Source organism: Beta vulgaris, chromosome 2 (assembly GCF_026745355.1).
Source record: "Beta vulgaris subsp. vulgaris cultivar EL10 chromosome 2, EL10.2, whole genome shotgun sequence".
Lineage (NCBI taxonomy): Eukaryota > Viridiplantae > Streptophyta > Magnoliopsida > Caryophyllales > Amaranthaceae > Beta > Beta vulgaris.
Window position 1 is genome coordinate 54,982,049 of NC_079203.1, and position 16,326 is coordinate 54,998,374.

The window sequence follows — 16,326 nt, forward strand, 5'->3', positions numbered from 1 at the left end:
TTAGAAAAAGCTAATGTAATATATTTGAATATATTTCTCAATTTATTTGATTTTAATTATTTGTTACACCCAATATTATTTTCTCCAAATAAGCGAATGAGCAAAATGAACAAATAAGCAAATGAGCAAACATTTCTACTCATTTAATAAAATGAGCAAATACTTTATTACAAAATGAGTAAATGAGCAAAATGCCCATATGAGCAAATTTGGTGTCAAATGAGCACTTGAAATTCTAATTTATTACAGAAATACCACTGAGTGTACCATGCTCATAGTATATCCGGGTGTACCATAAGTGAGATTTGAAGTTTTCTCATAAAAATTGGAAATGAATGCCAACGAGTTAAAAGAATTTTATAACATGATTGGAAACTGGAATTATTATTCTTGAAGTCTTTAGCTAAAATCTAATTTGTACAAGAATTATTTTTTTCTAAACAATTCCAGCAAGTATAACAAAATATCATAGTGTAATATTAAATTTTAGATTTTTTCTTTGTTCTACTTGGTATAGACAACAATTCAATACTCCTTCCGGGTTTTTTAATTGCTATCTACATTGTGTTTTGCACAGGATTTTAGGCATATCAATTGCAAGCTTTCTGGAGGATACTCTTTAATACATTTAATATAAAATAAGGGGGTAAAAGTATTAATGAGTTTTTTTTTTTTTGTAGAAAAAGTTCAAAATCCAAAAAATAATATTACTTTTTGGAAGGCCAAGCACTCCGAATAAAGGAAATTTAACAATATAGCAATTAAAAGAAAAAATATTTAAGAAAAATGTAATTTAAAAAAACGGAGAGAGCATGTACTTTAAAAATGTGTATAACAAAAGTTAAGGGGTGGCTCGATTAAGATTTAAGAGGTACCTCATGGTTTAAGGCCTTAAGGCATGAGATAAAACCTCATTAAAAGGGTGAGGGAATTAGATAGGTTGTATTAGGGTTTTGAATGAGGCACTAATGCTATTTATCTTACCATTTTACTTCTAATTAAGTAAATTTGATTTATTGGTTAAAGTTTGTATCTCACGGTCTCATAAATCAACCTCATTGGAGGCACTCAAGGGTGGACATTACCTTACGCTCTCCTACTCCAACTCCAACTCCAACTCCAACTCCCTAGGTGTTTTGCTTGTTATGTGGGCCTAGTTGAAATTATAATCATGCACAAATCCTACATATCTTGGCCAAATTTTGGTATTGGGCTGGAAAACTATGCCTAAACCTGGGCAATTTTTCAGTTGAGCTAGACATGATTAGTTTTAGTCACAATATAGTGAATGACATAAATGCCTTTAATAATTAACAATATTGAGTGACATGGGTGGAAGTTATCTTTGTGTTTAATTACCTAAATCCACCCTGTTGATTAGACCAACTCATAGCAATACAGCATGTGGGAGTTGGGACAGGTCAAAATCGACAAAGTTTATACTACTAGACATATAGAGCAACGAGTTGAAGGTTAAAAGTGAAAATGATAACCAAGTCTACAATTGTCGTTTAAGTAGAAGGTGAAAAGCCTAGCTAGTGCCTAATTAATGATGTGAAAGTTAGGGACACCTTCGGTTTTTTGCGACCTTCCTGGATCCCAATAAATCCATAACCTTTTAAAAGTGGCAAATTCTACCACTATTCAAATCAATAGTGTTATGAGTCACAAAAGCATTAAAAACACTGTTCATAAGAATGGGAAAATCTGAGCCCTCCATCTCTTCCCTCCATCATCTTACTCGCCTCTTGCTATTTCTCTCTCCTCTTTCTATGGTTTTTTTTTTGCCATATCTATGGAGTTTTCTGTTTCGAGGTTCTTCTTCTCTCCTTCTGTCTTCTTTATTCTTCAATTCACCCTTTTATTCGACCTAATTTGCTTCAATCGTTTCATTACCGAATTTCTGACTCTATCTTTCTTTATTTCGGAATTTCAGTCACTCTTATAAACCCTAATTGCTCTTATTATCATACTTTGTCTTTAATCAATTGCATTTCACAAGACTTGATTTGTTTAGACACAATAACTAATTGAAGAATAGAGCGAGAATCAGAGCAAATTAGGGTAATTAGGGTTTATAAGAGAATGAATTACAGAGGTCTGATTCTCGCTCTATTCTTCAATCTGATTTTTAGCACTACCGGAGATATTCTACGATCAATCTGAAGTTCGAAAGTACATTTCTTCCCCTTTTTAATTTCAATTATGAATAATATCTTTAATTTTTGCTTTAAATTTGATTCTAAATCCTTAGGGTTTCACTAGACTTCTGGATTGTGTCAGCAATTTATAGATTTATTAGGCAAAATGGTGGCAATTGAGGAACCGATTGTTGAACCGATGAACCAACTAGCAAGAGGTTGTTTTTGCTCCGGCAAAAGAAATTCACGGCGCTGATGAGGCCAGAGATAAAGCGAAGAAATCTAAGGTGAAGAAGTGGAATTCTACTCATCCTCCTTACTTTGAGGTAAAAGAGAGATTAAATGTTGCTTGATGTTTGAATTCCACGCTATTTTGTTTTACTCTAATCTGAGTCAAATAATTTCAATTTTCTTCATTAAGCTTTGAATTATACTTATACATTTGTTTCAATCTCCTTATGTTCGCCTTTTTTCTAAAAAAAATCTTTGCTTATATTCAGTTATTATTGCAGTTTGCGAGAGAAAATTTCAAGTTATCTGCAATTCGCTTCAACCATTCAAGGTATATATGATTGAGTAATTTTCAGAAACTTTTGAGTAATTTTGCGGTATATGGCTATCTTACTATGAGTTTTTGTGTTTCAATTTTATCTGTTAATTATTTGAAAGATTGAGTTAAATTTGTGCATTACGATTAGTTTATCTTAAATTAGTTTTATCCTTTTGTCTAAATTACATCTGTGAAGTTTTTGAGTTTATATTAAGTCATTTTCTACTTCTTTTTGAAGCACGTTTTGTATATTTTTATCACTATGATATGATTATTTGTTTTTGTTGGATCGGTGTTTCGAATTCGTATTAGCATGTCTTGATTGGTTTACTTTACAGCTAGCGCTTGAATTTTAATTTGATTTAATGTAGTTGATGGTGTTGCTTATGTTGCGGTGATGACGTCTTGGTTGAGTTACGTTGTTCAGTATGTTTTAAAATGCAGTCCATGTGCATGTATTATTGAAGGTTCAGTGTTTTTTGATGTGTATCTGGTATAGAACTAAGAGGAGCTACTATCAAACCTGTTATAGGAATCTTGAATTCATTTATTTTCTCTCTTCAAGTAATGGATTGAGATTTTTCCTTACAAGTATTAAATTTAATGCATAGTCTGGTAGCATTGACCCCGATGATTTCTTTGATAAATATGAATTTAGAGATGGTCTATGTCAAAAGACAAAGATACAAGATACAAGATACAAGATACAAAGGCTAGAATACTCTATAGTAGTAGTGAAGAACCAACTTAGCTTCGTATCCCACTGAAAGGAGGGCTTCATTCTCAATATACTTTTGGCGTTGTTTTCTTTTGTAATATTATTTCTCCCTTCGAATTTGTCATTTCTAAGTTAATGTTGCTTGGTTAATGTGTCATATCTAAGTTAATGAACCATGGACATTGACGTGTCATATATGCTTAGTTAATTTGACGTAAAGTTGCCTAGGCCCATTCTCAATCCATGCACATTAACTTGCTGTTTGGAGGATATTGAATGTAATATCTAAGTTATATTGAATGTTCAGTATCTTGGAATTTATCGTAGGCCATATAGGAATACCTCTAAATGGAAATATACAGGTTGGGCAGAAAAGTAACGAACTAAATTTGCAATGCTTGAATTGTCCCTAGGACAAATCTATTTGTCTCTCCTCCCGACTCCCAAGTGTCTATTTTTATTTTAATCCTGTTTTGCTGCAATTGAATTTCTTGGGATTTGCTTAGTTAATGTTGGGTTGCCACCTTTGTTTCTTATCATATTGATTGTAGGGTGCAATTGAATCATATTGAGCTTCTTTTATGGTTATTCTTTAGAACAAAACCAGAGCCAGAATTGAAAGAGGGTGGGAGTTGTGTTTGAGTAGCTACCTTCATGCTGAAAGTAAAGAGGAATTTGGGTTTTCTTTGTGTAGCAAAATGCGAGATGGTGGGCAATGACTGTTGTGGTGTGTGAACACCTTACTGAATTTTTCTTCATCTTAGTCTAATTATATGGGATCTTTGATTCCTCTAAGGGGGCGTTTGGTTAAGGATCATTAGGAAAGGGTAAGAGAATCAACTACTTTATTCTCTTATTTGTTGTTTGTTAGGTCTAATCAATCATTCCCTTTACCCCTTGGTTACCCCAAACGAATTAGTGTCTCTTGCACTTGTATGGGTCCTCTTTTAACTTTTAAGAGATAGCTGATGAAGCTTTTTGAATTTTCTTAGTTTTTTTCATTTGATGTTCCTGGGAGATGAATCAGATGATTATGATTGAAAATAAAAATGAATATAGCTAGCTTAAGGGATAGGCACTCTCGTATTTGTCATTTAACTAACTTTGTGTTGCCTTCTTCCTTGTCCTTGATCTTCAATTGAAACATCTTCCTCTTGAGTGGCAATGTTATCTGGGCTTTCATTATGAGATTTGGCCTTTCATCTGAATTTCTTGTCATCGTACCTTCTTTCTTCTCTCCTCTTTTTCGTCTTTCTCTGACTGTCTTTATCTCTCCTCTCTATCTCCCTCTCTCTGAAAGCATCAACACGCAACAGAGGAAGTAAGGAACCCTGATAAATCAATAATCATCTGATCCTGTTGGTAAATTTCCTTTCTTTCTACTTAATCGATTTTTCAAGGTTTGATTTTATTTATTTCGCTTTGTATTTTTCCAATTCGTGATTCTTTGTTTGTTTAAAGGTTAAATTTTTTGGAGACTGAAAATAGAATATGGAGGAACTCTTGAAATTTATGGCACTGGTGAAAAGCAAATATTCAAGAATTATGTTTCAATTTTTTGTATCCTTGTTAAGCAATGGTGTGTGATTTAGTTTTTCCATATGTTATTACTCATCGAGTCAAGATGCACGGAGAGGGTGCAGTACTTATTATGCCTATGGTTAATTGTTTCAGCCATGAATTCACACACCGAGTAAAGTCAGTATCAATGGCTAAATTTACACCATAAGAGATTGCTTCTCTTCATGTTGGCGGAAATGAGGTTAATCAAGATATACAATTCTTGCGCATATTTATGTTGTAATCTTATTGGTCAATTGAAATTTCTCTTTCTCATAAGCTTCTTTGTATACCCTGTATACTCACAGCGTGCAAAGGAAATACACTTTAAAGATTAGGATTCTCAAAGGCAAGCTGCTCACGATAGCAGGTTAGTTCTTATTGTAATTCTTTAATTCTAAAACTTTAAACATAGTGCAATATAAGAAGTGCTAAATTTTTATTATGCTTTTGTGACAAGAATCTTGAGTTGGCACCATACCCTAAGCATTGATCTGTGTCATTTCTTTTCTTGAGTTGGCGGTTTCAAAGATGATGCCCCCTTTGCAATTACCATGTAAAATGCAATTATAGAATGAGTTTACTGTTACTACTTTAGTGGCACAAATGTGATTATTTTTACCTGCTATTGTCTTGATTACTTAAGAAGATTTGAAAAGAAATGAGGATTTTGGATCTGTTTATTCCAAAATCTACTAACTAGAACAAGTGGGTCTATACATAGCCCAACCCTGTGTCATGCAGATGTGTCTTTCTTGAGAATTTTACATTTGAGTAGGTTCCACTTGGCCTGAATTTAAAAAATAATGTATGTGCATGGCCTGGCATTATTACTCCTGTGATATGCTTATGAGTGTAAATGAGATGAGACACTCATGAGATACTTAGGATCAACTACTTGAATGAGCTCCAATCAACTACTTGAATGAGCTCCAATCGTACTTGAACTCGACTCAAAGTAAAGGTGACTCGAGTGGAGCAACTCAAATAAATCTTGACTTGAGACTTGTGAGAAACTTGGATATACAATTAATTAATTTCTACCATAAGCAAATTGCCTAATTTGGCTGTTTTTTTTTTTTACTTTTGGGGTGTTTAAGAGATGAGACAACTTGCCCTTATTTACTCATGTATGATGTCGATTTCAGATGTACTTATCTTTTTCTTTGAGCTTTTTATTTCTTTTCTTTTTCTTCAATCCATTTTATTCTTATTTACTCATGTATGATGTCTTTGTCTTGTGGCTGTGATGGTTCTGCCCCTTCAAATCCCCGAAATTGCCTACTTGCCCTTCCTTCTTTCTTCCACGGTTTCCTCCCTTCTTCTGCCTTTGCCTATGGAACAGTGCAAGGGCTCCTCTCTCCAGCTTTTCCTCTTTATCTCCTCTCTCTCTCTCCTTTTTTGCCATTACTACGGGTCGTTTCCCTTTCTCCTTTTCGATTCCGTTCTAATTCAAACCAAAAAAACAAAACCTTCATCTTTCTCTCTCCTCCTAGATCTCCGCAACATTTCTGCAAATTCTCCATCCTCAAATTCGATTCTGACCAGCTGTCGTTCTCTCAATCTCGAGATCTCTAACAATTTTAGGTTATCAGTTGTTCGATTACACTTTTTTATTTAACAATTTGCTGATTCAATTGCAATATTCAATTGATAAATGTTCAATTGTTTGATTTCTGTTGTGATTTCTAGGGTTTCATGATGAATTTGATCTGAAAATCGTGCATTTTGTGATCAAATCAAGGTAGAAAGATGGACTGGTGGGGAGGAAAAGTGTCGCTTGGATTGGATTTTTCAGGCGCAGTGAATAAGCTTCAAGATAGTGTTAAGAGGCTAAGAGCATTGAGAAGAATTTTGATAGTGCTCTTGGTTTAGAAGATAAGCCTCAATGAAGGTTTTTTTTCTCTCTTCTGCAATTTCTTTCTTCTTTTGGTTTAATTTGGAGAATATAGTTGTATATGTAAATGCTGCGTCGATTTTTGTATATTGAATTATTGATTAGGATGTTATATATTGCTGATTGTTGAATTATATGTAAATAATCCAACAAGTTTAATCGGGTTTTGGAGAAAAAAATCACCCTAATGTATCTAAGTGAAGGTTTTGTTCTTTTTCATTTTTCTGGATTTTGACCTAATTTTTGTTTTCCAATTGTTAGAAAATGCGTGAATATCCACTCAGTGTCCCCACGAAGGTCGAGGTTACCGGCTCGATTATCCGCCGGCCCAACCCGGTTTTGGCCTCCCTGAGTTTTTCTGGATACTCGGTTCACATTCTTGACATCACTGACCGCATCATTTACTGGTAATTCATACTTCCTGCCATTGTTTTTTTTTTTGGGTTTTCTGTTGAATTTTGGTTTGTGTTAGGGTTTTGGTTAATTGTGGTGTTTGTGAGCTTATTGTTACTGGGAAGTAGTTTGATTGGAATGTTATATGGGTCTTCTCATTTTCAGTTGGATGGTTGTTTGTTTTGTGTTTAGGGTTTTTATTTCTTGTTCGTATTTTCGATTTGAGTCTGTTATACATTGATTGATTGTTGTTGTTCTTGTGGTAAAGGAGATGCTCAGCGAATTGAAATGGTAGGAGATTGGTTGGTGTGTGTTTGATTTTTGGAGAGTAAGAGTTATGGTTATGGAGATTGGATGCTTCAAATCATATGATCCATAGTCCATGTTTATAGTAGCATATTATAATAGTTACTTTTATAGTAGCATATTTATACGGACAGAGAGCTGTCAGACTTGAATTATTAGCGGTTACATCTGATTATACTTTGATTTCAAGGGTTGAACCATATACTTACTTCTTATCACCGCCATCTGTCATTTTGAGGCTACAACTAATTTGCAAGGAGTTTCTTGCACAGGGTCTTTAAATATCTTATTTTATAGACTATGTAAATGAAAACAAACTTGTTATTGTTGGTCAGATTCACATATTGTAGACACTTTGATAGTAGCCATCTTATTCAGCTCAATGTTAGACTTGATTCTGCCATATTCTACATAAAGTTTGTTGTATAGTAAGTTGTGATTTTGGTGTTCATTGGCATCAGCTGCACTTTTGGGGTCAAGCTAATGCAATTGTGGAACAGTTGCTTTTTTCTATGAAAGTCTTGAGAACTATCTTTTTCTTTTTCATACTCCGTTCACTCCTAAAAGATTGTCTTGGTGTCCTTTTTACTTTGTTTCCAACAGATTGTACCATTTTCTATTTAGGAGACATGGTCTCCCCAATTTCTCTCTACTTTTTTTTCACACCCCACACACTAAAAAAACTACTTATCCAATCATCACAATTCACAACTCTTAATAAAGCATCAAAATGGATATGGGGCATCCTATAATGGATGGAGGGAGTAGTATATTAGATCCAACCCTCTGGTCTTAGCCTTTCAAGCTTAAGTAAATCATCTTCTATACATCCTAATGCAAAAATGATGACCATAATAAAACAAAATCTTAATACAAGCTAGGAAATTAGAGGAAAAATGACTTTTCTACTCCACTATATAGATCTACTATAAAGATTCCTCACTCACCATCCTATCATTGCTCATACAAACTCGAGGTGGGTACTTAAGCCTATATTATGCATAACGAGGTTTAATTACTCATACTTGCTAAAAAAAGAAGAGAAAGAAGTAAAATAAGTTAAAAACGAATGCCTCAAATCATGAGAGAGAATATTCTTTGAATTTGATTGCAATTTGTGTGATATCTTACCCTTCTTTCTTTCTTCCATGCTTTCCCTTCTTCTGCCTGTGCAACAGTTCTCTCCAGCTTTTCCTCTTTATCTCTTCTCTCTCCTATTTCTTTGACACACTTTATCTCTCTTCTTTTTTGCCATTACTATGGGGTCTTTTCCCTCTCTCTTTTTCAATTTCCTTCTAATTCTTCACTGACTCTCTCTCGCGATCTCGATTCTTCTCCCGGTATTTTCTTTTTCCGACATTTTATGCTTTTTGTTTTTTGTTTGGGAGATTATTAATGGCTTAATTAATTGCAGATAGTACTAAATTGTCGAAGGAAAAGGAGATTACTACACGAGATTATGCCGTTTTTGATGAAGGAAGTGATAATATTAACCCTAATTATATAATTTTCCTGGAGTTGCACATGTTGAGTTTCCTCTTGGTATGTGTATTTGTATTTCTGAATTTCAGTAAAAATTTGAATTTCATATGGCTGTTTTCTATCGAGTGAAATTGATTAGAAGTTCGCAAACCAAAACCCACCTCCGCTCCAATCTCTCTCTCTCTCTTCAAGTATTCTTCTTTCATTTATAGGTTGAGTAATTTTCAGCATAAAAAATCGTGATTATATTAACTATGAAATGATCTGAGAGTCGGGTTTTATTTGAATAAAGAAAAATGATGAGAACTCAAGCTCAAAACAAGTACCGACATTCTATCATGCGTTTAGTTTGCATTGTCGTTTGTCTGTCTTTTTGTCTTCTTCATTCTATCTTTCATCTCCACTGGTTAGGATTTTTTTGTTTATTTATGTCTAATTTAGTTTGTTTAAGTTGTCCTTTTTTTATTAATTGGGTTTTTGTTTTGACGAATCATAATTTTTATTTATTTGATTTTGGTGCAGGTAGTGGAAAGCTAGATCTTTCAACTAAATTGGAAGAGAAAGCAAGCAGTTGTTATTCTAGGACTTTCGACCTCACTCAAAACTTTAAACTGATATTTCCTCTATTTAAAATTCTACTCCCATGAATCACTTACACTCTTCTGAGTTCTTTCTCTCTTTTTTTGCTAGAATGGGGTTCAATTTACAACTGTATGGTATGAAGTCGATGCTTCTATGTTTAGTGATAGCCACAAACTAATTTTTGTAAGAGGTTACTATGATCAAAATAGTTGTATAAATCTTTCAACGAATGTATATTCATGAACTTTCGTCTGTCCTTTTCTCTCTTATCTCACTTCTAAGGAGACACTTAATTAACCGTAAGGCATATCCAAAATTTGTTATATGTATCTTTTTTTGCAACTAAAATTATTCCTAAACTATGAACTCAAGTTATCTTACTAGCTAGCTACAATTAGGTAACTTGAACAAAATTAAGTTGCTACATTCACAAGATCATTGTGGAAAAACTATTCAACAATAAGGAAAATATCCAAAACTAACGCTATTTGTATCATTGTTGCAACTGGAAATCATTTTTGATTAATATGCTTGTTTCTCAAACTACAAACTCAAATTATATTAAATACTTAATCCATTTCAAAATATAATACATTCACGCTTTGTAAAAAAGATTCGTTTCAAAATTTAGTACACTCACGCTCTGTAAAAATTTACTCTGACCACAAATATCTCTTATACTACGACAAGTAAAAGTTATAAAATTATGTCATTAGATTCATCTTGGAAAATGCTATAGTAATACTATTTTCTTATTTATTATTTTTATCAACTTTAAACTGAGAGTAATTAATGCTTGAAATTCGACCTTGAATATTGCGCTTACTTCATACTCCCTCCGTTCTTTTTCTATTGCAACAATTTAGTTTTCATGATTGTCAATGCACAACTTCAACAATTAATATCTTTAATTACTTTTAGTAAAAATTATAAGAATTTGATATTTTTGAAAGTATATAGCGAGACGAATCTAACAAGATAGGAGTATACCACATGACTATATTTTTTCGTATATAAAAATCACAATAGATAGGTAAAGGATGGTGAGTGAATGATGCAAAAATCTCATTGTTACAATTATACAATATAAAAAGAACGGAGGAAGTATTTTTTTTTGGGGGGGGGGGGGAGGTTTGCTACCTAATAGTAGCTATGGACAAAAAACTTGAAGAAAATTAATTATGTTACTACCTACATTCACTACATTATTATCGTAAATGGAACTATCTTTATCAAGATATTACGACTATAATATCTTAGGGTAACATAAGAAAAAAGTCTTTTACATATTACCTGATTTGTCCATAGCATGTTGCATAAATAAAGCTACTAACATAGCAAGTCATTCACATGATATTTGTCTAAATATGTGTACGATATTTGGACAACACCTACACTAATCTAGCTACTCCTAACCTAACGCGCGCAACGCGCGCGATCCAACAACGACTAGTCAAGAAAAAGATGGAAAGAGACATTAGCCATGAGGACTATGGCGAACATTGATACATCTATTTATTTATTACTCCCTCCGTCTTTTTTTATTTGCTACAAGCACTTTTTCACAAAGACCAAGGAGGGAGTGGGGACCATTGATATAAATGGAATTAACAAAAAAGCAAATAGGTAAATTGTGGGACCTATGTATTATATATGGAAACATTTACAAAATCAAGAAGGGAGTGATGTCAAATTTGTAAATAAAGTGTGGGACCTATGTACTATATATGGAAATATTTGCAAATGTAGCAAATAAATTGAAACACCCCTAAATGACAAAATGTAGCAAATAAAAAAAGACGGAGGAAGTATGTTGACAATTTATTAGAAATAGATAATAAAAAATAATTAACTAAATTATGTTGAGTTGAACTTTACTGATTTATTAAGGAAAAATTCACATGAATAATTCTAACTATGGTCTACCAGTTTTAGTCCCAATAACCTATTATCTTGTTATAATCATAACTATTATGTCTAATTCACAATATTAGTCCTTAAACCACACAATTTACACAATTGAATCAAAATTAGAATTCATTGAGTCAATACATACTAATACTTTGCCATCCTGACAGAAAGTACATCTTAATTAAACTAACAAATTGCACTTTCTTAATCACCATTATAACAAGTTAACCGAATTTAAGGACTACTATTGTGAATTAAACATAATAGTTAGGAATATACCAGGATAATAGGTTTTTGGAATTAATATTGACAAAACGAACATAATTGGGATTATTTATATGAAAATTTCCAATTATTAATGATTATCTGTATCTCTATATTCTAGTGGATACATTATCTATAGGATAGACAAAAAAATTGCAGCAATGACCTATCATATTTGCTTCCTCTTACTACAATACTACTGCCATAAATTTATAGCCGACGAACACAACTCGTTAAACTCATATTGAATTAGCTATTAACTTGCTAGAATACTCGAGTTTATAAACATAAATTACATTATGCTACATTTACATAGTTTTTTTTTATCCGGATGAGCCACGAAGGCACTACAAAATACAAAGAAAGGGAGAGGGGATTCGAACATCTAACCTATATATCATTCACAGCACCTCTATCTTAATTATTAGGCCAAGACATCCTTAGTAATGCTAGTTAGTTTGATATGATTCGAACATCTAACCTATATATAAACTAACTAAATACGTTTATATTGTACTAGAATGCTTATCCAACCTTTTAATCTAACAAAACTAACTAGCATTATTGATCCGTTTAAATAAATGCAAGTGGCTCAACAAGAGGTAATCTTCATATTAAACATTGTAGCAGACGGTTCAATCAAGTGGCGGATAGCATGGCAAAAGCAAGTAGGACCATGGATGGTGATAGCAATGTAACTAGGATTTTCCCCCTTCCCCCTAGTTATTGTTCGGAACAAGTATTTTCTGATTGTAATATGTTTAACGCTAGTATTTAATGAATAAAACGCCATGTTTACCAAAAAAAAAAATGCAACAATAAAGATGTATGATTTTATATCATGTGGACTCAATTTTTAGCTCAATATGAAACAGTATGTAGCCTTGAGGAGTCAGAATTGTACATGGAGTAATTTGTTTGATGGGACGATAAATACTGAATGACAAATTGAAAGTGGTTGAATCATGATCAATCGATGGAAGTAGAAAGCCGACCAACGAACCAGACAATGGAAACAAAAACAAAAGCAAGGTTGGTCCGCAATTGAGTCCATCTTTCTATGTTTCACTAAGCACGTAACAATCACTGATAATTGTGACAAAAGGAGCTACCACTATTGTCTACTAAAAACAGAGCATTTACATTTTTCATGGACTCATCCATAGTGATTCCTGCCTATTTTAGTACTATGTCCATCACTCATTTTTCCATGTTTTTCCTTTAGGAAAGGTAAGTGAACAGGGTATAAGCCTATAAGGTATTGTTAACCTCGTCATAAGACCGGTTTAATATTGAATTGGGACACCGAGATTAAAGCGAAAATAACAAAGTTTCAAGAAGAAGGGAAAAAAAGAAGTACTATTTGAGATTTCGTTTTAAAATAAAATATTATGTCAAATGCTATGATAGAATAGAGAGAAACTCGTAGTTTGGGTAGAGAAAAGAAAGAACTTTTCTTAATAAAATGGATATAAAAGAGAGAAATTTGTTATGAAAAGACATGGTAAGAAACCATTACCTTTTGGAGCCTGAATGAAGTTTAAAAGGATATACGGCCAGGTCAACCTCGAGCACTTGATGAGAATTTGAATCCATAATTCTTAAGATAATTGACTTTAAATACCAATTATGTCCCGAAACCTATTGACTAGCTCTTTGTTCAATATACTGACTAATTTACATACCAAAACATCAAGTTTTATCTGATGAATCAAGAAACAAATCCTTTTTCATTTGCTATAAGATACAGAATTATTTACGTAGTTCTAATGTTAAGATTTAAGCCTCTTATAATTAGAAATTTATAGGTTCCCTTAAAATAAAATTAAAAATAAATAAATATAGAATTTCCTTAACTTCATAGGTAGAATACAGTATCTAACAGAAGATGCAAAATCGACATCCTAATTAATTCCTACTAATTGAGCAGCATTGGCATCACCTCGAGGTCAAGGGATCGAGTCTCACCTCTTATAAGAGACTTCATCTTACCTTTTTTTAAAAAAAATATTCCTACTAATTTCGTCATTGTAGAAACAGCCCACCACTTCTTTGTTTTCATTAATAGAAACAACAATACTTTACAATTTACAACCAAATTAAGCTAGCTTGATCCATAAACATCAAAGTCTATAAGGAACACCCATTAGAGCACTGAAGAAACCCATCACATCCAAAAACGCACAAGCGCGAGAAAATTTAAAATTCAGCATGCAGGTTGTAGGACCAACAAAATAACATTATTTGTAACGTTAATTGTCTCGTACGAAGATGTTTTTTTTTCTTCAAATGTGGATGGATAATTAATTGGCTGCCTTGGTATACTAGAATACAATCTGTCGAAATTTTATGAAGAATCTACTTAATTATGTAAGTAATAGTTTTGTCCCACTTGAACATAAAGCATAGTATGTATTATTATGTAAAATATAATTTTATACTATCTTTGATTTTTAATGCATTCATCCAAGAATATCATCTTGCTCATTTATTTTTCTTGAATTTTGCTAATTTGGAGGATTTTGAATGTATAATGAACAATAAATAAGCTTGGTTAGTGTCCTCAAACAACTATTTATAATTAGATTACAGTATATAAAAGAAATCTGAAAGGATAGTCTTATGTATCAGCCTAGTATGACGCATAACGAGCCACTCAATTGTATCCATTGATGATTGAATTAGATTGTCAGGTGGTCATTAATTGTCTTTTCAAGTGTGCTACTTTCCTATCAGATTTGGACACCATTTTCTATGATATTCTCTTTTCTAGTACCTCTGTCTCTTCTCTTGTTTGGTCACATGTCAAACGTGACAGAAACTTTGTTGCTCATCATTTAGCTAAGCTAGTTCCCTTTGGTTTGAACAAATTTGGGAAAACCACTCTCCCTCAAAAGTGGCACCCTATATACTCATGGATGTTTTGGCTTGAGTTAATACTAGCGCAACTTAACTTTCCCCCAAAAAAAAACTTATTGATAATTAGAGATATAAAAGTTCAAAATAATGTATTGGCATGTGTGCCTACACTAAAAAATATAGAGGAAGTATATAAATGGTCAAAGTTGTATATTAGCAAGCGTGAAAGTAAAAAAGTTACAATCATCCAGATAAAGTTTCGTCGTAGCCACTAACACCATAAAGCACGTACAACTACAACCATTTGAAATATCACTATAATAATATAAATATCATTATAAATTTATAACTATCCAAAATATCAACACAACTATCCTCCACGACTCTTTTATCAGCAAAATTGTTCTTCATATGAATTAATGTGGCTAAGCTACATTTCCAATTTTTGACTTAGGATATATGTTCCATTTCACTTGTAATCCATCTCTATAAACCCTTATGGGCCTTTATAAATGACATCTTTCATTACCATCCAAATCCAAACTTCCCTATCATGAGCATTAAGACATTCATTATATACATATAGCCAACCATATATTTACCCACCCAACTAACAAATTACATCAATCTTAAGGGGAGACCTTGACAGCACCACAATCAAAAGAAGTTGCAATGAGGAAAAGAGTGGGCCATTGATGCCTCACTAGTGAAGGCAAGATCTAGCATCATATAACGTGATAAGGAAGTGGTCCATTTGATAGGTAGGGGAAATTAGAATTGCTTGGTGTGATGAAAATCAAATTTGAAAGGTCCCACATCATGTAACGAAAGGTTTCATAAGACTTAACGTGCATATATTGTAATGCCGTTATTGGTCCAAACCTAAAATAATTAATGCCCTTTTTCTCCAGTTTCAGTCTTCTCCTACCCTCCTTACTGTCCATTTGAATGAATTGAATCAAACTGTTCCATGATTGTTGGAAAGAGAATACTCAACAAGTTGTTACTTGTTCACTACAACCACTTTTGCTTGTGTAGAACCTTTCATCATGTGAAACACTTTAATCATATCAATGGTACCAATTGTTAATGGATTGAAAAATTAATATAAGTTTAAAAATTGAAATTAGTACAAAGCTAATGATATAATGGATTGATATCATCAAATATCTCCCAAGAAAATAAACTAACTTATCTATATAATATTATTTATTGGCACAAGTTTAGCTTAGCAATAGCTTTATATAAATCCTCGTAATCACATATTCACATCAAAATCTCAATAAAATTATTGTAGAGTGACATGTGTCAATATTTTGTTTTTTCTTTAGTATATAAGTAGTTTTTGAAGGAAAAACAAGAAATATCAATCTAGGATATCTTGCTCTCAAGGGTGTGCTCTAGGAAAATACAATTTTATATAATAATATATGGATTCTTGTGTTCGAGTCAGGAAAGTAACTTACATGTGAGTTGGTACTAGTTGTTACATATTAGTTCATATATAAAGAAGATGACCAACTTATAGGATATGTGGACTACTCTCAGCCTACTATCAATGAGTTTTATGATAGATTTATTGAGCTTGTATGTGGTCAAACTTTCTTATGACATGAGATTCTATTTGCACAACGAAGTTTATCATAGTGGCACATGACTAGCA

The 16,326-nt window shown here is 32.7% G+C and overlaps 1 long non-coding RNA gene across 14 annotated transcripts; it reads left to right on the forward strand.

The window, feature by feature from the left end:
* Nucleotides 1–1,619: 1,619 nt before the first annotated feature.
* On the forward strand, nucleotides 1,620–9,885 carry LOC104903913 (uncharacterized). Of its 14 annotated transcripts, none has more exons than XR_007271683.2 (10): nucleotides 1,620–2,467; nucleotides 2,642–2,703; nucleotides 4,710–4,771; nucleotides 4,871–4,988; nucleotides 5,084–5,171; nucleotides 5,278–5,339; nucleotides 6,662–6,863; nucleotides 7,128–7,273; nucleotides 8,980–9,107; nucleotides 9,570–9,885. It is a non-coding gene; the product is annotated as an uncharacterized LOC104903913 (long non-coding RNA). The 14 variants fall into 14 exon arrangements; XR_791553.4 differs by having other exon boundaries at nucleotides 1,623–2,467; nucleotides 2,654–2,703; XR_791559.4 differs by lacking the exon at nucleotides 4,871–4,988 and having other exon boundaries at nucleotides 1,631–2,467.
* Nucleotides 9,886–16,326: the final 6,441 nt, after the last annotated feature.